Source organism: Cervus elaphus, chromosome 18, assembly GCF_910594005.1.
Source record: "Cervus elaphus chromosome 18, mCerEla1.1, whole genome shotgun sequence".
Classification (NCBI taxonomy): Eukaryota; Metazoa; Chordata; class Mammalia; order Artiodactyla; family Cervidae; genus Cervus; species Cervus elaphus.
In genome coordinates, this window is record NC_057832.1 from 44,426,715 (window position 1) to 44,450,047 (window position 23,333).

Consider the following 23,333-nt stretch of genomic DNA (forward strand, 5'->3'; position numbering starts at 1 on the left):
TGAGTCAGACTTAAAAAAGAAGGAAGTCCTGTCACATGGCAAACATGGATAAACCTTAAAGACATTGTGCTAAGTGAAATAACCTAGTCACAAAAGACAAATGGTTACATCATTGCGCCTCAGTGAGCTATCAGAAACCAGAAAGTAGAATGGTGGTTTCAGCTGCTGGGGGCCGGGAGAAATGGGGAGTTGTTCAATGGGTACTGGAGTTTCAGTTTTGTAAGATGAAAAAGTTCTGGAGGTCTGTTTCACAACAGTGTACATATACATAATAATACTGAGTTTTACACTTAACAATGTTAAGATAATAAATTTCATGTTACTTTTTTTTTTTTTAACCAAAACTAAAAATGGCTAAAGAATACTAACTTAAATAACTAGTTTAAATCTAGGATGCTTGGCTTTATACGATGTAGTGGCTCAGTTCAAATTATTTTTCAGGAAAGGCTTTGCAATAAAAACATTGTTAAAAGAACAAATTTTTACTCAGATAGAACTTTGTTCAAATCCATGCTCTGCTGCTGACTAAAACACTGGCTTAATTTTTCTGAGCATCAGTTTCATCATATGCTAATTTGGATTAAAAATAGTTATCTACCTGCAGAAATTTGAAATGCATTGAAGTTCAGCATACAGTAAGCATTCAAAAGAGGTTGTTTATTATTATTGATGATTCCATTTAAAAAATAATTATTTTTAACTTACAGTGCAAATTCAAGGCTTCTTTGTTAGAAAAGGCATCTGTGACTTTGTTCATTTCAATTTATACTTGAAAGATAGGCTGTACTTTTTTTTTTCTTCCTACTATTTTTGAAAAGGCATTCAGACATGAAATGCTTGATTATTTACTTGAATAAGGACTGAAATACTTGGCTAGTTGAAGGCAATTCTGGGAATGAGAAAAAGGGCCCCTCTTTGAGTGATTGAAGCTGGGTTTCTGAACTGGATCTTTCAAAAATAATGGGATTCTTTGCCCATTTTCCATGAATTTACATTTTTCATAGAAAATTGTCTTGGATCAGATAAATTTTAAGTAACCTCTCTTATTTTTTCATTACTTTAAAAAATGCAGCCCTAAATAATCTTAATCTTTCTTACTCTCCTTAATATCCTTTCTGCTGGATATTTGATTCTTTCTATATTTAGTTTTCTATCCTGTGACTATTTTTAAAGTCTTTGTTTTTTTCAGATCCCGTTTCTATTTTTCAAGTGTGATAAATATACTCTCATGAATTTTTAGAAATTTAGCTTTGTTTTACTGTTTACTTTCTCACAAGCACTATGTTCTTTGCTTGGCAAGAATTTTCTTAACTAAATTATGATTCTGTTGTGTGGTGAGTGATATTTTCTACTTTACACAGATAAGGAAACTGAGACATAGATTACATAACTTGTCCAAGTTCCCACCCACAAAGTGTGAAGAATGGGACATGGACCCAGGTGGTTTGATTTCAGAGCTCAGGCTTTCCAGAGCTGCACAAATATTACCTCATTTTCTCAGAGATGCACTTTCAAAAGCTGCCTCTGTTTTTCTCCTTTCCTTTATTCTCTATATATTTTACAGTCCTACTCATTTCTTTAACGAATATCCCCCTTCCCTTCAAAATGTAGATCAACATTTTAGGATGTAATGTGTCCCCTGTGTGCTCCTGCATTTCTTACTGCACCTCTGTTCTGCCAGCTCACAGACTCACTGCTGGGGATGTCCTTGGCCTCTTTGCCCTGTGACATTCAGTTGCTAACTCCATTCTTTTACTTCTGTCTTCCAAGGAGTCTGAGCTTTTGAATGTTATTTTCCTTTCATTCAGTTCCAAGATGATGTTTGCCTCTGCTGAGTGTATTTCCTCTAAGCTACTGGAACCTTCTGTTCTGCAGATTGCTCCTTAGTGCATTTGGAATGAAGCTGCCAAATTTCTTTTTGTACATATGCCTGCTTTTCTGTCCCTGGAAACTCCACAGAGTTTCCTCTCTTTTTCTACATTTTTCTTCTTCGAGTTTCACCTCACTCACCTAGTATGCATCTGCCATATTATTTTCTCTCCATCCCAGTTCACTTCAGAATATCCTCTTGTTCTGAATGCTTCAGTCTACCCAAACCTTCCACTGTCTTTTTTATTGTGGCAAGAGTTGTATTTTAATCAACTATGCCATGTCATTCTGTGAAAACCAATGGCTACACATTCTGGAAACTTCAGCAACTAAGATTCTTTATTCCTTTTTTTTTAGCCTGATCTACTTTATCTGCTTCCTTCATTCCTCTCTTGAGAATCGTGCTTCAGTAATTTGCAAGAAGCTCATGATGAGGACCTGGCTTTACACAGTAATCACTATTAAGTGAACTCTAAGTGCTTATTGGTGCCGTGATTGAGGACACGAATCATAAGAAATCCAGGGCAGTGAAAAGATCACAGGGCATGCAGTCAGAGGATTCGAGTCTTTGCCGTTGGTGGTTCTTGTCAACCTGATTTGAGCTTGTACAATATTTCCTCTTACTCTCAGCTTTATTTGTCAAGTGAAGGATTAATAATACCTAACTCCAAAGGGGAGATTCAAGTGAGACAAAAAGCACACACATATTTTATAATTTGGAAATTGCCATAAACCAGGTACAAATTATTATTATATTGGCTTTCAAAGCACAGAGATAAAAGTTTGTCAAGCACATACCAATGTAAATAAAAATGAAAGGCAAATATGACTAGAACTGTATAAGGATTTCATTTATTTATACAATTTTCTCTCTAGCATCAGAAGTTTTCTTAAAATATTGACATCTTCATTTAAGATTTTATTTAATAAAATAAAATTTCTACATAGGCTTATGAATATTTGAGTGTGTGAGGGTGGTAGGTAACATGCTTTGCTGATCTGAATATCATAATCCAAAAATAATCCCATGTGTATTGTGTAGTTCACAATTTCTTCATGTGATAGGGTGGCTGTTCCAGTGTAGTTCGTAGGGATAACACAGATGGGTGTCAAGGACATGCATTGGCGTGTGTTATTATGGGTGAAGTTCCACCTGGAAACCCTTTGCTTCCTTCTGTGAGGAGTCATCTTACTCCCACAGGATTGGCGATTTCAAGGTTTTATATCTACCCACATGTCTAATTATACAAGTGATTCATTTACAGTTTAATCTTTAAAAATACCATATTGCAAACCAACACATAGACTCACTGGAAGCCATATTAAAAAGATCTATTATCCCATTTTATTCCCTTATGAAAACTACTGAATTATTATATACTATTTCAAGTCATTAATGAAGACCTTTGTATGAACAAAATATGGAGGATAAAACTAAGTTTTTCAGTTCTTTTGAAAATGAGCTTCAACTGTTAACAGGATTCTCATTTTTTTTTTAAAGTTTTTTATTCTGTTGATTGCTTTGTCTTCTAGAATCGTGGTAACCAACTGAGTGGTCAAGTTGCTTGGATCTTATGCACACAGACTGATAGCAGCCGTTTCCTAGGACGTGCCTGGCTCCACATCAGGTGAACAGATTTGTCATTTGTATGTTAATACTTCCCTTTCTAATTTTAGGGTTGTCTTCTTTTCTGCCTTCTTGAAATTGTTCTCTGTGAACCTCTCCCCTTGGTACCAGCTTAAATAATAATGGTTTTCCTCTAGATTATTTATGTCCTTTGCCTGTTTGTAGATAGCTGCTTTGCCCATCCACTTGTTGCTCTGCCAAGAAGTGCTTGTTTAGTGCTTTAATCTTTTATCATAAATCATTTTTTTTTCTGCATCTTAATCACTCTTCCATCATGTCTCTGAACTCCTTCCAGCTTCTCTGCACCTTTTGGATAATGAGGTGCCTGGATCTGAGCACCAGTTGAGGTCCTCCCATCAGTCCTGTCTAGGAGGGTCCCGTCATCTCCAGGATGATGTTTTCTTGTTCTCTTAGGTGCTCATTAGAGATATGATGCCTGTCTCTACAGGTAGAGTCAAGCACAGCTTCATCTCCCTTACTCTCCTGCAGCTCTCTTCTGGCTTATCCTTTTTCCAGAGTGAAAATCCCAATTTCTCTCCTCACTCTCCATTTTCTTGCTTCTAGCTCTCACTATGTCTGTGCATATCATTCTTTACTGTTTATTTTACTCATCCTGCCTGCCCCATGATCTAATTAATTTGCTTTATTTCCCTTTTTCTCTCCATTTCTTGGTTAACTCAACATCTTCCCAGCCCCACCATTTTCCAGTTAGTGCTTACAACAAATCATCCATCTCTTAGTCAAATTGACTTCCTTCACTCTTCTATTGGAAAAGATACTCTTATTTCCTTATGTTTATCTAATATCCTACCTTGTCATTTTTAGACAAATCAAATAGTAGCTTGGCATTATTTTACTAGGTTTGAAAACTTAGTTTTATCAGTTTCTCAGAGAATGACGCTATACATTCTGTTTAAGACTACTGTGTGGAACTTAAGAAAATGCCATTTAGTTCAGTTTTTAGCCCATAAATTGTATATTTTGGAGAAAGATATGATAGGTTTCACTCTGGAACAGTTACAGTGTAAATCGTGGTTTGTGTTTCTTCAGTACTGGTTAGTCCTTCCTTTCTTCACTGCATTCTTCCCTGTCTCTCCTACTTCCTTCCTTCCTTCACACAATGGTCTGAAGTCCTGGCATCTGCAGGATGGTATGAGGGGGAGACTGTTGTACCTGTGATTCTAGACCCTGTTCTCAGAGTGTTGAATTGTGCAGCCACATCAAACCACTTACATTGTCACTTGGTCCTCATGTATAACAAGAGTAAGGTTCCCAAGCATGATGACTGAGAATAAAGCAGCATTTTATTCACAAAGTGTAGGAATAGTGAGACAGAAATCCTAAGTAAGGTTTAGGATTGGACTGAGAAGAGCCTCAAAAAATTGTATGTGAAACAACAGAAGGCTTCCTGCCAAATGAATTCCATCAAAACCTTCTACAGTATGAATGTGTTTGTGTATGAAGGAAGAATTGATGTGAGGAAGGCTAAGAAAAGATACTAGGGAAGTATTTTAATAATCTAGGAATTAGGTGGTAAAAGCAGATGAGGATTAGAGCTTGGAGGAAAATTTGAATCTGGTATTATGCTTTTGGGAAACAATTTTACAGTCAGTGGCTGGTCAGAGTCTTTCCACCTGGAGTGTTTTCATGGTTAATCCAGACTCCTGAATATCCCTCTGTGACTTGCTGAAATGGAGTACTTGGAGATGGTGTTATGGAAACTGTTAAGTGTTACAATCCCCTGAATTGCTTCATATGCTTATAAGTGGTTACAAAATCTTCAGGTGAAAGAGTTGTCATTGTCACTATCAGTTAATTTTAGGTCTAGTGTTACTAGGAAAAGGAGTACCTGAAGGAGGTTAATGGACCAAGAGATTAGGATCATGGAGGGAAAGATCAGTGGCTGTGATGAATGAGTGATGTGGTTAACCAAGCAATAGACACATTAGGCGTAGTTAGTGGGAATGGTTGGAAAAGTTTAATTAAGGAGTTCATGAGATAGGAATTCTGAGCTTCTGCTTTTAGTAGAACAGAAAAAGTTCTGAATGGAATTGAAAATCAGTGTGCTCACACTGATTTTAAGCAAAAATTGCCAACAGAATATTGTTGGGGAAAAATATCCAAAGTATCTAAATGTTTTGTTGTTTTGTTCTCTTTTGTTTTCCCCGAAGACTGATGACACATGTAAAGCTATAAATTAATGCTTTTTATTTATTTTGGGCTTCCCTGGTGGCTCAGATGGTAAACAATTTGCCTGCAATGTGGGAGATGCAGGTTTGATCCCTAAGAGAGGAAGATCCCCTGGAAAAGGGAATGGCAACCCACTCCAGCATTCTTGCCTGGAGAATTCCATGGACAGAGGAGCCTGGCGGCTACAGTCCATAGGGTTGCAAAGAGTCAGACACTATTGAAGTTATCAGAGCACACACATACACACATGCCGGTATTTCAACATTAACTTCAAAATTGTTACCTTGTTTGATGGTGATGTAATTTATTTACTTCCACATTTTTAGTATTGACTTATTTAGCCATCTAAGCAAATAAGAATGAATCGTTATTTCATAAAATTTTGTTGTGTTAGTCGCTTAGTCCCATCTGACTCTTTTCGACTTCATGGACTGTGTAGCCCGCCAGTCTCCTCTGTCCATGGGATTTTCCAGGCAAGAATACTGTAGTGGGTTGCCATTCCCTTCTACAGGGGATCTTCCCGATCCAGGGATTGAACCTAGGTCTCCTACATTGCAGGTAGATTATTTACTATTTTTTTCTGCAGGTAGATTATTTACTATTTTTTTCTGCAGGCAGATTATTTATTATTACCAAATAAATACAGAGTAGTTGGTCTGAACCACCAAAAGCTTCATAAAATGGAGGAAAAAAAAATCAAAACCCAGATCTTTAAAAATATCTGACTTACAAAGTAGGTTTGTGTCAGGGATAATGAGGCTTTCTATATCTCAAAATGGCATTTATTCCTGAAGCATGCCAGCCTATCAGCACAGTGACTTACTGTGTTTATAAAGAAGAAAGTAAACTATTATGCAGACTCACTTCCATTTGAGAACCATAGTGCCAAGTGTTAATAGCATCATTATTTTCAAACAAAATGTGTTAGAAACATTACTTTTTTGTTATGGATTTCGTGTGGGAATTTCCATGCAGGGTTTATATTTTATAGTCTATAATATAGCCACATGGCATAACTATTTTCTTTACAGTATCTATTATGCTAATGATTTGCAGGGTAGACAGATTGGCCCTTTAGTAAAGAAATGTCAATTTCTTAACCTCTGATGCCTGTCTTTTTTAATGTATCATTTATACTGATTGAATATGGGTGGTATATTAGTGATATATTTGGAGGGAAATTTAAACAAACACATGAAGAGATGGAGTTTGCTGATAAGTTGGTAAACATCTTAAAATTTTTTGGTATTGAATTAGAATGCCAGCAAGACCATAAGAACTAAAGAGACTTGATTTTCTTAAGAGAAAATTTTGGAACTTTGTTACATTTGAAAATCCACTTGTTCTTTTAGGTGGTAGAATCAAGCTCTAACATTCTATGAAATACATAAAAGTTGGAGACTGCTTTGCTGTATTAGGACTTTTTTTATCTTATGGAATAGTATGAGATATAAACATAGTAACACCTTATTTTGTCTACATGTAGCATTCCCAAGCTAATATATATAAACATTATATATGAGAAGTTGATGATTCAAAACTACTAATCTTTAGAAGAAAAACCAATGTGATTGAATAAATTCAAATAAATTTGAACTTAAAAGCATATCAGGTAAAATATGTGATGAGTCATATTGTTCACTCATGATTGCAACAGCTCAGCATTAAATTGTTTATTAAGATGCTCAGTTTTTAAATGAGATTAAAACAGATTTCTCAGTTTTTAAATGAGAAATCAAAGACTGCTTACTTGTTCTCTGATAGATGCAAAAACCACTTTGTTCATGTCAGACTCTTTAATAATTTGCATTCTATGAATATTAAAGAGCTAACCTGCATTATAAATAAATATCAAAATAAAATAAAGCAATAAACTATCAAAATATCTAAAATGGATAACCAACAAGGTCCTACTGTATCACACAGGAAATTCTGCTAAATGTTATGTGGCAGCCTGAGTGGGAGGGGAGTTTGAGGGAGAATGGATACATGTATATGTATGGCTGAGTTCCTTTTCTGTCCACCTGAAACTATCACAACATTATTAATCAGCTATACTCTAATATAAAATAAAAAGTTTTAAAAAATAAAACATTAATATCTGTAAATATGGTACACCCAGAAGGTAAAAAAGCTACAATTATATTATTATGCTGTTTCAAATAATGTTTCACAGTCACTAAATATATAAATCAATCATTTACAAAATGTCTTTAACACCATCAGTAGGGGCTGCTTACTGATTTGTCTATAACTAAAGATTCATGTACTCTTACCTATTGCTGTCTTGTTGAAAATATATTAGGCTTCAGTATGACTAAGTGTTACTATAGATTTAATGTGTTTCCATGGAAAAGAAATAACTAGTTGACCCATCAAGGAGTTTAACATTAACACTATCACCTAATGATTACTGAGCTCTAATGGACAAATTATCTAACCTTCTAGTAATTTAGTGTGTAGTAATAAATATATTTTATTAGTTATTATTATCTCTTAGCAACATGTTTTTAACTTAAAAGAGAAATTAAAAGTATTTCTATCATGCTGAAGTGTTTAGAGGTGAAGTGTATCGATAGCTTCATCTCACAATTAAAATCATCTTTTTAAAAAATCAAGTGGATTGGCAGGATGTGTAGTTATGTGATAAAGCTAATATAGAAAACTATTAATCATTGAATCTGGGTGTAAGTCTGTGGATGTTGCTGTACACTTTATATTTTATAAATATTTAAAATTTTTTATCACAAATTTGGAAAATCATTTGCAACATAGACTATTACATCATTTTTGAAATGCAATCAGTGTGATAAAATATGAAGGGAGCTGCCAATAATAACATTATATAATTCCTTATAAGTAGAAAGACAAGCTATGCTATATTTTAAAATATGAAGTATGTTTTTAAAGTAAATCTGAATTTTAGCTAAATTCCTTTCAGATGTATGTATTTCTTGAAAAAGATTTTACTCTTTCTCCAGATTATGTGTTTAAACCTAATTAATTTTTATGGTCATCTATTATTTGGGGCTAACCTAAAGTTATCACTTTGTGTTATATTTTCATCAATGGGCTTATTCACTTTTATAGTTCTCTCTGGTGCATTTATAAAGTGCACTTTATACTGCACTTCTACTTTCCTATAACCAAGGAAACAATCTGTACTACTGTATTTCAAGCCATTGCCATCCCAACCATTACTTCATTTGCAATAAAAAGCACAAAAAAACTGGGCAAGTGCATTTCATACATGTTTATTTCTAAAGTGTTAATAAGTAAATGCCTGATCAGTGTTGGCACAGAAGTGGCAGACCCCCCACATGGTAGTAGGATTTGTGTACCTATCTTTCCATCCCCTCCCTCTCATCTATTAGTCCTTCTGGGTTTTGTTTCATCTTTTTTTTCTATTTTAAATAAAATATTTAACTTAAACTATCACAACATTGTTAATCAGCCATACTCTGACACAAAAGAAAAAGCTTAAGTTAAAAAAATATTTAACAGTCTGTTTACAGCACGTGTTATCAGCCACTATGAATTATTACTATTTGACTTTAATTGGGAGCTTTAATTACTATATATCCTAAGAAAATGGAGCATAGGGAGAGATTGGAACGTAGAGGTCTGTAACATCTGAACACTTCTCAGTTGAGCAGGCACAGGGGAGATAGGGGTCCAGGTGCTCAGTAGCAAGCTTTAGCACTGTGTGCTGGGAAGGAGGAGGAGATAAGGGCCTCCTTGGGCTGAGTAGATAGAGGGAGAGTGTCTGCATGACACTTGGCCACAGCTAACAGTCTGTGGATAATATATGGCCATTCCACATGCAGTATTCTTTATAACTGTGGTCAGTTCAAAAAGATCTTGGATACAAATGATGATTGAATCTCTGCCATGAAATTCTACTGGTATTTTTCACTGAAACAATTTGAATATAAAGTCATTATGATGCTTTGGCTCCTGCTGCTGCTGCTGCTAAGTCGTTTCAGTCGTGTGCGACTCTGTGCGACCCCATAGACAGCAGCCCACTAGGCTCCTCTGTCCCTGGGATTCTCCAGGCAAGAACACTGGAGTGGGTTGCCATTTCCTTCTCCAGTGCATGAAAGTGAAAAGTGAAAGTGAAGTCACTCAGTCGTGCCCGACTCTTCGCGACCCCATGGACTGCAGGCCACCAGGCTCCTCTGTTCATGGGATTTTCCAGACAAGAGTGCTGGAGTGGGGTGCCATTGCCTTCTCCGGCTTTAGCTCCTACTAATCACCTAACTTTTAATATCATCAAGATTAGAAATTACCTGTCAATACTTAGTTATCTGTCTTAGAATCAGGGTCATAGCTCTCTGTTAATATTCCAGTATGAACAAGTGTAAGTGTCTTAATTTCTGAGGCTACTTGAATTTGATTTGCACGGGCACTAATAGCAAAAGATTGATATGATAGGGCTTTTTATTATTTAATTAGGTTTATAGAATAACAAAATTTACCATGTGGCTAGCAAGCATTTGGTCAGTTTATCACCTGAATCAATATTTGTATCTGTTTTCTAAGCTTTACTTTCTATAGAACTTACTTTCATAATGAGATTATCAATGTATATTTGAAGGCATATCACTAGTACCTAATCTTAGAAATGTTCTTTTATTATTAAATTATTATTAGCTCTGTAATGCTCTATTGTTTCACTGTTTTCCAGGTGTCATCAATAGCTCTCATTTTTTTTACTGTAAGACATTTTACACACTTCTTCAGTTTGAGATCATTTTCATCCTTGTCAATTTGTCTTCTCCACAAACAAAACATAGGTTTGTGTTGTCCTCATACTGTACCGCTAGTCCTCTTTTTAGGCAAGAATATAGCTGTCTTTTGACTACCAAATTTAATTTGTTCATCTGAGATCAAATTTAGTTGTGAACATTGAAATCTCTGTCATTTGCTTGTGGTTAGCAATTATCCTTTCGTATGCAGCTTTGATTTAGTTTAATAATCAGCAAGAGGTCAATTCACTCATTATTGCATGTTTCAGTAAAATTTGCCCATCAGGTGTTTGAAATAATCAAACCTAAGATCAAACAGCACCCTCTGTGTAAACAAATACTTACCTACAAATAAGTGTAGGTGTAAAATAAAACATAAAATGTAACAAGAAAGAGATCAAAGTGAGGGAAGCAGGAAATTTTAGGGTGATGCTATTTTCCTATATTTTATTATCAGGCCATAGCAACCATCCATAATGCACGTTTGATATTGTCAGGTTGTTTTATTTCCCTCCCTCAGTTTTTGTCCCATCACAACAAAAATTTGGAATGACAGAATAAAGGGTTTAAAACAACAGACTAGTTCAGTTCAGTTCAGTTCAGTCCCTCAGTCATGTTCAACTCTTTGCGACCTCATGGACTTGAGCACACCAGGCCTCCCTGTCCATCACCAACTCCCGGAGTTTACTCAAACTCATGTCCATAGAGTTGGTAATGCCATCCAACCATCTCATCCTCTGTTGTCCCCTTCTCCTCCTGCCTTCAATCTTTCCCAGTATCAGAATCTTTTCCAATGAGTCAGTTCTTCACATCAGGTGGCCAAAGGATTGGAGTTTCAGCTTCAGCATCAATCCTTCCAAAGAATATTCAGGACTGATCTCCTTTAGGATGGAATGTTTGGATATCCTAGCTGTCCAAGGGACTCCCAAGAGTCTTCTCCAACACCACAGTTCAAAAGCATCAATTCTTCAGTGCTCAGCTTTCCTTATAGTCCAACTCTCACATCCATACATGATTACTGGAAAAACCATATCTTTGACTAGACGGATCTTTGCTGGCAAACTAATATCTCTGCTTTTTAATAAGCTGTCTAGTTTGGTCATAGCTTTTCTTCCAAGGAGCAAGTGTCTTTTAATTTCATGGCTGCTCACCATCTGCCGTGATTTTGGAACCCCCCAAAATAAAGTCTCTCACTGTTTCCACTGTTTCCCCATCTCTTTGCCATGAAGTGATGGGACTGGATGCCATGATCTTTAGTTTTCTGAATGTTGAGTTTTAAGCCAACTTTTTCACACTCCTCTTTCATTTTCATCAAGAGGCTCTTTAGTTCTTTACTTTCTGCCATAAGGGTGGTGTCATCTGCATATCTGAGATTATTGATATTTCTCCCAGCAATCTTGATTCCAGCTTGTGCTTCATCTAGCCCAGCATTTCTCATGATATACTCTGCATGTAAGTTAAATAAGCATGGTGACAATGAACAGCTTTGACGTACTCCTTTCCCAATTTGGAACCAGTCTGTTGTCCCATGTCCAGTTACAAATATTGCTTCCTGACCTGCATACAGATTTCTTAGGAGGCAGGCAGGTCAGGTGGTCTGACATTCCCATCTTTTTCAGAATTTTCCACAGTTTATTGTGATCCACACAGTCAAAGGCTTTGGCATAGTCAATAAAGCAAAAGCAGATGTTTTTCTGGAACTCTCTTGCTTTTTCGATGATCCAACAGATGCTGGCAATTTGATCTCCAGTTTCTCTGCCTTTTCTAAATCTAGCTTGAACATCTGGATGTTCACGGTTCACGTACTATTGAAGAACCTGGCTTGGAGAATTTTGAGCATTACTTTACTAGCTTGTGAGATGAGCGCACTTGTGCGGTAGTTTGAGCATTCTTTGAGATTGGAATGAAAACTGACCTTTTCCAGTCCTGTGGCCATTGCTAAGTTTTCTAAATTTGCTGGCATATTGAGTGCAGCACTGTAACAGCATCATCTTTTAGGATTTGAACTAGCTCAAGTGGAATTCCATCACCTCTACTAGCTTTGTTCATAGTGATGCTTCCAAGGCCCACTTGACTTCACATTCCAGGATGTCTGGCTCTAGGTGAGTGATCATACCATTGTGGTTATCTGGGTCATGAAGATCTTTTTTGTGCAGTTCTTCTGTGTATTCTTGCCACCTCTTCTTAATATCTTCTGCTTCTGTTAGGTCCATGCCATTTCTGTCCTTTATTGAGCCCATCTTTGCATGAAATATTCCCTTGGTATCTCTAATTTTCTTGAAGAGATCTCTAGTCTTTTCCATTCTGTTGTTTTCCTCTATTTCTTTGTTCTGATCACTGAGGAAGGCTTTCTTATCTCTCCTGGCTATTCTTTGAAACTCTGCATTCAGATGGGTATATCTTTCCTTTTCTCGTTTGCCTTTTGCTTCTCTTCTTTTCTCAGCTATTTGTAAGGCCTCCTTAGACAATCATTTTGCCTTTTTGTATTTTTTTTTATTGGGGATGGTCTTGATTACTGCCTCCTGTACAATGTTACAAACCTCTGTCCATAGTTCTTCAGGCACTCTGTCAGATCTAATCCCTTGAATCTATTTGTCACTTCCACTATATAATTATAAGGGATTTGATTTAGGTCATACCTGAATGATATAGTGATTTTCCCTACTTTCTTCAATTTAAGTCTGAATTTTGCAATAAGGAGTTCATGATTATTGATTGATATGGAGGCCTGGCATACTGCAGTCCATGGAGTCACAAAGAGTCAGACACGACTGAGCGACTGAACTGAACTGAACTGATCTGAGCTACAGTCAGCTCTCAGTCTTGTTTTTGCTGACTGTATAGAGCTTCTCCATCTTTGGCTACAAAGAATAAAAAAAAGAACAAAAGAAAAAGAAAAAAACCCAAACCAGACTAGTTATGGCTCAGTTAACATTTCAGGCAGATAGATCTTTTATTAAACAGACATTCCTATGACGTGGGAGCAGTCTAACCCCAAAGGAGTAGTTCTCCCAGTCTCTCTTGACTTCCTCCTTTTTATACTTCCCATCTTTTCCATTTGGTTGTGCCCTGTGCAAAATAGGGCTTGTACCCACCACCAGTCAAGAAAGGAGATGCAAATGGGCAGCTGCAAGTTATATAACAACAGGCTCTGTTGTGTATGTCTTCCCATAATTCAGTATGCTATAATCAGATGTGTATATGTGTCAAATATTTATGAACCCTTAGTGGACTGCTAGCTTCCTAAGGTTACTTGAGGAAGCCCTTGTAGTTAGTTTTCACCCACTGTGTGCCTAGGATATGTGCGCAGGAGTTGGAAAGTCTCTGTGGTTATTTTTGTAGCATATCTGTGAGCTCTCCTGAGTGTGTCTGGGATGGGGTTTAGAGGTCAGCTTGAATCCATTTCAGTGAGGCCACCCCTTTTCGCTCATGCCTAACTTCCTACCTAACAATATAACTAGAAAGTAAATAAAACCACTCAGGACATATTTGTAATGGATTTATTTTGAAAATTAGTTTTCTGGACATTTTCATTGTTTTAATCCAAGTGAGCTAGAAAATTTGATTCTTTTTAGAGGGGTTCTAAAATTTGTCAGTTTATAATTTGTATTACAAGTTATTTAACATCTTTTAAGAAAACTATAGCATAAAACCTGAAGATAGCCTAGAAGCTTCAATTCAATATAACTGAATATGAAATATTAATGCAAAAAGCATTATATGAGATGCTTTGAGGATGTAGAAAGAAGGTGTGCTTGGTCATTCAGTCGTGTCTGACTCTTTGTGACCACATGGACTGTAGCCCACCAGGCTCCTTTGTCCATGGATTCTCCAGGCAAGAATACTGGGGCGGGTTGCCATGCCCTCCTCCAAGGATCTTACCGACCCAGGGATCGAACTTGTCTCATGTTTCCTGCACTGGCAGGCAGGTTCTTTACCACTAGCGCCACCTGAAAAGCCCGTAGAAAAGAATGGTATTCAAATAAAGTATAATAATTAAATTAAAAATGGCATGCTTGAATGATCATCACGCATATACACAAATCGATAGTAAAGCTAGATTTTAAAGCTCAAGCTCAATTTAAGCTCAATTTCAATATTGAAATATGTTCTACTCTGATTGTTAAATCTTCTGATGAAAAACTGTATACTTTCTGGAGTTGATTTTGAAAATGATCTATTACTGTTTGTTAAGAACATCACACTGTTTTGTCTGTATGTTTGTTTTGTTCAGTTTTGCTTTAGTTTGGGATTACGAGATTTCCAGAAATTGTTTATATATGTGTAAATGTAGAGAAATTTACCTGGTTTTATTGACGATTTTCAAAGTAAAAAATTAAGGAGGGAAAAAAGACAGACTGTACAGAACCAAGAGAAGGAAGGAGAAAATAAACAAACTTCATGAATAATCATTTCTGTATTCAATTTTTGCATAGACTTTCTGTAGCAATTTACTTATGTGGCTTTACTTTACTTTTAGTCTCAATAATATTAGATAACTTCTAATTTCCTAAATGTGTGTTTATTTCTTTATTGTAGGTAATAGTGCTATTTATTTTCATTTTGTATTGGCGTATAGTGGGTTAATAATGCTGTGTTAGTTTCAGGTGTATAGCAAAGTGATTCAGTTATACAAGTACCTGTATCTGTTCTTTTTCAAATTCTTTTTCCCCATTTAGATTATTACATGATATTGAGCAGAGTTTCCTGTGCTATACAGTAGGCCCTTGTTGGTTATCTGTTTTAAATATAGCAGTGTGTGCATGTCAGTTCCAGACCCCCAATTTATCCCTTGCTGCTCCCTCTCCTCTCTGGTAACTGTATGCTTGTTCTCTAAGTCAGTGAGTCTGATTTTGTTTTGTTAATCAGTTCATTTGTATCATTTTTTTAAAAAAACATCCAGTTTTAAGCAATATCCTATGATATTTGTGTTTCTGACTTAGTATGTTAATCTCTAAGTCCATCTATGCTGCTGCCAATGACATTATTTTGTTCTTTTTAATGGCTGAGTAATCTCGCATTGTATGTATGTACCACATCTTCATCCATTTATCTGTCGAGGGACATTTAGGTTGCTTCCATGTCTTGGCTATTGCAAATAGCACTGCAATGGAGATTTCTTAAAAAGCTAAAAACAGAGATACCATATAATCCAGCAGTCCCATTCCTGGGCATATATATGGAGAAAAATATGATTCAAAATAATACATACATCCCAATGTTCACTGCAACATTTGTATTGCTACTTAAACATTTGTAATGCTTGGCAATTGAAGGAAGTTCAAGCTGATATTTGGAGAAGGTGATGGCACCCCACTCCAGTACTCTTGCCTGGAAAATCCCATGGACGGAGGAGCCTGGTAGGCTGCAGTCCATGGGGTGGTAAGAGTCAGACACGACTGAGCAACTTCACTTTCACTTTTCACTTTCATGCATTGGAGAAGGAAATAGCAACCCACTCCAGTATTCTTGCCTGGAGAATCCCAGGGATGGCGGAGCCTGGTGGGCTGCCGTCTATGGGGTCGCACAGAGTCAGACACGACTGAAGGGACTTAGCAGCAGCAGTAGCAGCAAGTTGATATTAAACTTCTCAATATTATAACTTGGTTAAATTATCTTTTAAGACTCTGGAAACATTGTTTTGAAATATTATTTTATTTCACATTTACAATGAAAGGAGCTCAACAGGAAACAAACAAGCAAACAAAATAACACTGTCACCATGAATGGAAGTCAATGTGAAGAAAGTCAGCTTTGGATTGTCTCCAGTGGGGCTTAATTTTGATACCACAATAAGGACATTGTTAGACCAGGCTACTATCTACCTGGTGAACTTAGACATAAACTTGAAAACAACAACATAGAAAAGCTTCATTGACTATAATCTTCTGGCTACAAATCTGGCAAAAGCTAGAAAATACAGAAGAATGAAGGAGATATTAAAGTAAAGCTTGAAGAGTCAAGCAGTAAATTGATTTGTATGTTGTATTAGCAAATTCTTCTGCAGATATAACTTGGTGGGTGATGCTACTTGTAGTGGTACATTTTAAAATTTCCTAGAAAAGCACTTAGAATGAAAATTTCCAAAGCTTTTCAGTTCATAGTACCTTGGCTCAGTAACATTTCCATGGCACCATTAGGCCAACAAATGAACAAAAAGCAAGAATTCTGTTTATTAAATAGTTCCAGTCATGCAGCTTATTAGTTCCGGTGACTCAGACAGTGAAGAATCTGCCCTCAGTGTAGGAGACCTGGGTTTGATCCCTGGGTCAGGAGGATCCCCTAGAGATGGCAATGGCAATCCACTCCAGTATTCTTGCCTGGAGAATTCCATGGACAGAGGAGCCTGGCAGGCTATAGTCCATGGTGTTACAAAGAGTCAGACACAACTCAGCGACTAACACAAGCCACTTAACAAGTATTTATGTTCTGACAGCCTAAATTGAAAGAAAAAATAAAATTAATAGTTTTATTCTTAAATAACCATAATTACTTATTGATGGGGGTGTGTGTGTGTGTGTGTGTGTGTTGGGCACTGCACAACTTCTCAAACCTTGGAAACAAATCGAACACTGTCATCTTCATTACCCGTTCCACATGGATTTTCAGGAGACACTTGCTCTTTATCATATGACCTGCTGAAAACCCGGCTTTGCACAGCTATGCTGCCCTTGAAAGGAATGTTGCACTCTCTAACGTGGAAACTGTGAAATACCTTGACTAGTAATTTGTAAGGATGCAACATCTGTGTCTGACAGATGTTGAATGCTGTTGTTTACCTTGACATTTTAAAATATCCCTCAGCACATCCTGTAAGTGCTCTTAGCACTCCAGGATGTCTTGGCACACAGTTTTGGAATCATGTAGACTATTAGATGCTAATGTGAATCATAGGCCCTGAATCTTAAAATTGAGAACTCAGAAAACCTCTGCTGAGTGAAAGTAAATGGAAAGCACTGTAAAGCAAGCATTTTTTATTCTTTAACGTGTATTATTCTTTAATCTCAGTTTTCTAGATTTTTTAGTCTAGTTATTGCAGGTATTTCTCAAGATTCACGGTATAATTTTCTGTGGCTTTGAAAGTTTGATGTTAGCAAATCAAACGACTGTGCCTGCAGTTGTTTGGCACAGATGTTGCTTATATATTTTAACAAAATAATATTATCAGAGTCTATTAGGACATTTTAAATTTTGATATGGCATTTTAAGGGTTAGACTAAATGTTTTTCAAAGTTTCCAACTACACATTTTTCCAACTACCTTTTCTCAACAGTCTATGAGATGTATGAGAGGAGACTTTCTATCTTCTCATGTGTGTGTCCTAACTGCAAATAAACCCTGGGGTGCTGTAAGTCAGGGGATTTGAACTAATTTTCCATTTTATCTCATTTTTGCATTTCAGTAACCCAGTTAACTATATAAACATTGTTTCCTTTTAAAAACAAATATCTTATAGAAATGTGTATTTAATCTTAGCTAAGGAACTCAGTGGATCTTATTTGGATTATTAGAAGAAATCAAATATGAGAATTTTTAAACTAGATGATGTTATCTGTTTCCTGAACAATAAACTATGAGAACTATCGGTGTCCCCAACTGAAGGCTCAGAATCAAAAACTAAAGCAAATTATATTAAAGTGAATTATCAAGAATATAGATCAATTTTTAAGTGAAAAGTGAAACACAAAATATAATAATGTAGAGCTCTTCTTCCATGTCTCTCACAGGGGGCTAATACTGATCATTCATGAAGATACCTCATTCCTATCACTGACATCCTCATGATTTTGAATTCAAATTTTGAATTATTTTTTTTCTCATCTGTTCATTTCTTTTGGTAGATCTAGATTTATTTATTTTTTTAATCCTAATTTCCTACCACCTACTTTGTTAATAAAGTTTCCATACCTCTAAGTAGATTTAGTCATCATAATCTCTGCTATGGTAACAGTTAGCTGGAATCATTTCTTTTGGTAGATCTAGATTTATTTTTTTTTTTAAATCCTAATTTCCTACCACCTACTTTGTTAATAAAGTTTCCATACCTATGAGTAGATTTAATCATTATAATCTCTGCTATGGTAACAATTAGCTGGCTTTTGTAGCAGGGATAACTGGTTTAATTTTTATTCAGTGACTGAAATCATTTCTTATATACTAGATAATCAGTGTTTGAAGGAATGAAACCCAGAACTGGTGCTGGCAGGCTGGTTTGTTTGGGACCTTGTGAATTCTCTCAGCTAAAAAACTTTTAAAAATCTAGAGGTAAGTAGCAGGAAATTGGTCGTATAAATGAAGGCTATATGGCTGTATGGAGGGTAGTAGGAAGGGCATTTAACCTGTGTTATATATGCAAGGCTGACTCTGGTTGTTCCATGTCTAACTACAAGAGCAGAAAGCAATAACAGCCTGATGTGCAGTATCTAGGTAAGTGAAGGACTTCCCAGTTAGCTCAGTGGTGAAGAATCTGCCGGTCAATGCAGAAGACATAGGAGATGCCAGTTCAATCCCTGGATTGGGCAGATCCTCTGGAGGAGGAACTGGCAACCCACTCCAGTATTCTTACTTGGGATAATTCCTTGGACAGAAGAGTCTGGTGGGTGACAGTCTGTGGGGTTGCAAAGAGTCAGACATGACTGAAGTGACTGAGCATGCACACAGTGAAGTGAACTGTAGGAGAAAATGACAATATGTAAATAATATGGTACTGGAAGAAACAATAATTTGATATTTCTAACTTCATAAAATTCTGTCACCAAAATGTTAGAAATACAGTGTGTGTATCTATATGTGTACATACATATACATACTTACATATGTGTATGTGTGTACATGTGTTTCCAGATGTTACATCTAAATGGATCATGGCATTATATTTTTCATGATTGGTATTGTTTTCTAGCTAGGTAACTAGTCACAGGTCTGTAGATAGAGACAGATTTACAGATAGTTGGAAGTAGGGGTGATTAGAAAGAGGGACAGAATCTTTACCCCTTTGCCTACAACTATGAGTGAATAATGTTAACATTGTTGTATGCAGCACAATGAGCCCCTCCCTGGAGGAATGAAAATGTTTACTTGCTTCACTCACTTCGTCCTAACTGCTGGATCAGAGTGCCTTCTTTTGTACTTCTATTCCTGAGGCTCTTTTCTTGCAGTGTTCATGTTAAATTAGCTACACCTCTGAGTACCCATCCAGATTTGCAACATAGTTTTTTAGCCTGCTTCAAAAGGTTGCTGCCTTATTACCAAAAGTATCTGAAGATTTTGCTGTTCATACACACACACACACACAAATATATAATATACAAAAAGACTGGTTCTTGTCATTCCTCTATTTCTTTCATCTATGAAGTCTGCCACTATGCTGTTTTTCCTTTTGAAAATATGACTAATTTATTTTTATAAATATAATGACATGCTATGTTAAATGCAGAATTAAGTAACGGATTTAAAAATAGTATGTGAAATGTGATATCATGTGTGCAGGTATACATATATATACTGTAAAATTTTGGAATACAATACAAATATAAGGTAGACTTCATTATCTTTTTATACCAACCAGTTTTTCTTTATGTGTGTGTTTTGAATCTCTGTTTGTTTTGTATTTGGGTCATCAAAAATAACTTCATTTTGCAAATATACTATAATTTCTCCCCAGTATAGGTCCTTCTCTCCACCAGATATTTTATAATTTTTAGTCTGTATTATCTTGCTCGATGAGATTGACTCATGAAAGTTTCCTGTTCTTTTATGCAGGTTCTTTCCTAAGAGTTGTATTTTCAGTACTCCAAGTGTCCAGCAAAGTAGCCAAGGTAGCTTTTCAAATGTCAAGTTTCTCTGATATGTTGGACAGATTGAGATTTAAACTGTCTATAAAATGGCAAGGAGAGAAATGCAGTTTCCTAATTTGTCATTCAGTTCTTAAATACATTTAGAACTAAAGATAACAACAATAGCATAAAATGCATTAATATTTTCTGATTATATTATTATTATTTTTTTCATTTATTTTTAATAGTTGGAGGCTAATTACTTTACAATATTCTAGTGGTTTTTGTCATACTTGTTTGATTTAAGAAACGTACTTTTGTCTATACCCTCCCAAAACAGTAATATGTTGTTCAGATCATCACATCTGTATCAATACTTTACAATTTTTATTTGGCTCCATTCATTCACTTACTCGTGGTTTCTTTCATTCTCCATAATAAGTTGAATATGTCTTATATACCAAGTATTATACTAGAATAGGAATAAAATAAAGGATAAAAAGTAGAAGCATCTAACCTCCTAATTCCTATACTTCAACAGAACCATTCTTGGAAGAGGTTAAAAATTTGGAAGATAGATTATTGTGACTCTGTCATTTATATTGAACAATTCAGAGCCTTGAAGCATTCTTAATGAGGTTTCAAGGATTATATTTTTCTTCCTTGCCTTCTAAACAAATAAATTAAACCAAACTAAACACTAATAAAAGCCAAGCTGGAACTGTGTATATTGTTCAGCTGCTCCAGGATTACCCTCCAAAACTTATTTGTTCTCCTTAGTTAAGTACAATGGTCACCAAAGCCAGGTTGTTATGAAATGAAAATTTTCCCACCTTTGAGATGTTAATCAATGGATTGGCATAAAAGTAAGAATCCATGGTGAATCCTAATCAAATCCTATGAGATATTAATATCTGCTTTATGTTAATAATGTGTTTCAAAGTAAGTGGTGAAGGGCATAAGGGAGATAAGCATGGACACAACTTTTTTTTTGGGCTCTAGACTCACATAGAAGTATTGAATGTTTGTGTGTGCTTGCATGCGTGCTAAGTCACTTCAGTTGTGTCCAACTCTGTGCAAACCTACGAACCATAGTCCCCCAGGCTCCTCGGTCCATGGGGATTCTCCAGGCAAGAATACTGGAGTGGGTTGCCATGCCCTCCTCCAGGGGATCTTCCTAATCCAGGGATTGAAACTGTGCCTCTTAAGTCTCCTGCATTGGCAGTCAGGTACTTTACCACTAACTCCACCTGGCAAGCCCAAATACTGCAGAATGACTTTAAAAAAAAAAAAAAAGACTATGTATAAATGCTTGGAAATCTTGATAAGGATCCTCACAGAAATTCTGGTGTTTGTGTAAATTGTGTTCATTTTTCTGTCATGTCAAATCTGAGGTGAAAAATATATCTCTATGCTGGGAATCCCTTCGCCTCTATCTTATAGCAAAGCATGTTTTCCTCATCTGGGGACAAGCATAAAGGGTTCAGATCTCCACATCTTTTACAGAAGTTTCAAAGCTAGCTTTAATTTCACCTTTTATTTATTTAATTTTAATTAATCTAAATTTTAAAAGTGGTTCTCAATTCACTTATTCGAAAACTTTTCTTTGGCGAAACAGGGCACATTCAGTTTCCTTTTTCAATTGTAAATTCTGTGAAATCTGAATACAGACTAAGTATTTCTGATGAAAATCTAACATTCAAATAGAAAAATGCTACACGTGTAAAATGTGCATCTGGTTTGGAAGACTTAGAATGAAAAACATCAAGTGTTTGATTAACACTTGATCTCCATGCAGTCCAAGGGACTCTCAAGAGTGTTCTCCAGCACCACAATTCATTATAATATTACATATAGTAACTTGTTTTTATGTTATTTTTATCTCTGACTATCTTGAAATTACTGTGATAATAAAACTATTAACATTAACTTCAGAACTTACATGTCAGGTACTCTAGTAATCACCTTACTTCTTTTTTTTTTTTTTTAATTTATTTATTTATTTTTTTCAGTGGGTTTTGTCATACATTGACATGAATCAGCAATAGATTTACACGTATTCCCCATCCCGATCCCCCCTCCCACCTCCCTCTCCACCCGATTCCTCTGGGTCTTCCCAGTGCACCAGGTTCGAGCACTTGTCTCATGCATCCCACCTGGGCTGGTGACCTGTTTCACCATAGATAATATACATGCTTTTCTTTCGCAACATCCCACCCTCACCTTCTCCCACAGAGTTCAAAAGTCTGTTCTGTATTTCTGTGTCTCTTTTTCTGTTTTGCATATAGGGTTGTCGTTACCATCTTTCTAAATTCCATATATATGTGTTAGTATGCTGTAATGTTCTTTATCTTTCTGGCTTACTTCACTCTGTATAATGGGCTCCAGTTTCATCCATCTCATTAGAACTGGTTCAAATGAATTCTTTTTAATGGCTGAGTAATATTCCATGGTGTATATGTACCACAGCTTCTTTATCCATTCATCTGCTGATGGGCATCTAGGTTGCTTCCATGTCCTGGCTATTATAAACAGTGCTGTGATGAACATTGGGGTGCACGTGTCTCTTTCAGATCTGGTTTCCTCAGTGTGTATGCCCAGGAGTGGTATTGCTGGGTCATATGGCAGTTCTATTTCCAGTTTTTCAAGAAATCTCCACACTGTTCTCCATAGCGGCTGTACTAGTTTGCATTCCCACCAACAGTGTAAGAGGGTTCCCTTTTCTCCACAGCCTCTCCAGCATTTATTGCTTGTAGACTTTTGGGTAGCAGCCATCCTGACTGGCGTGTAATGGTACCTCATTGTGGTTTTGATTTGCATTTCTCTGATAATGAGTGATGTTGAGCATCTTTTCATGTGTTTGTTAGCCATCTGTATGTCTTCTTTGGAGAAATGTCTGTTTAGTTCTTTGGCCCATTTTTTGATCGGGTCATTTATTTTTCTGGAATTGAGCTTCAGGAGTTGCTTGTATATTTTTGAGATTAATCCTTTGTCTGTTTCTTCATTTGCTATTATTTTCTCCCAGTCTGAGGGCTGTCTTTTCACCTTACTTATAGTGTCCTTTGTAGTGCAAAAGCTTTTAAGTTTCATTAGGTCCCATTTGTTTAGTTTTGCTTTTATTTC

The 23,333-nt window shown here is 36.2% G+C and overlaps 1 protein-coding gene across 3 annotated transcripts in view; it reads left to right on the forward strand.

Moving 5' to 3' along the window:
- The window catches only part of SEMA3D (semaphorin 3D), a 222,540-nt gene that overhangs the window by 32,676 nt on the left and 166,531 nt on the right, over positions 1-23,333 (forward strand). For 2 of the 3 annotated variants that reach the window (XM_043871915.1, XM_043871914.1), the window contains exon 2: positions 3,403-3,497. The gene's annotated coding sequence lies outside the window, so the exon portion shown is untranslated. Of the gene's footprint in view, positions 1-3,402; positions 3,517-23,333 lie in introns of all 3 variants that reach the window. The other variant, XM_043871916.1, reaches the window with a different exon arrangement.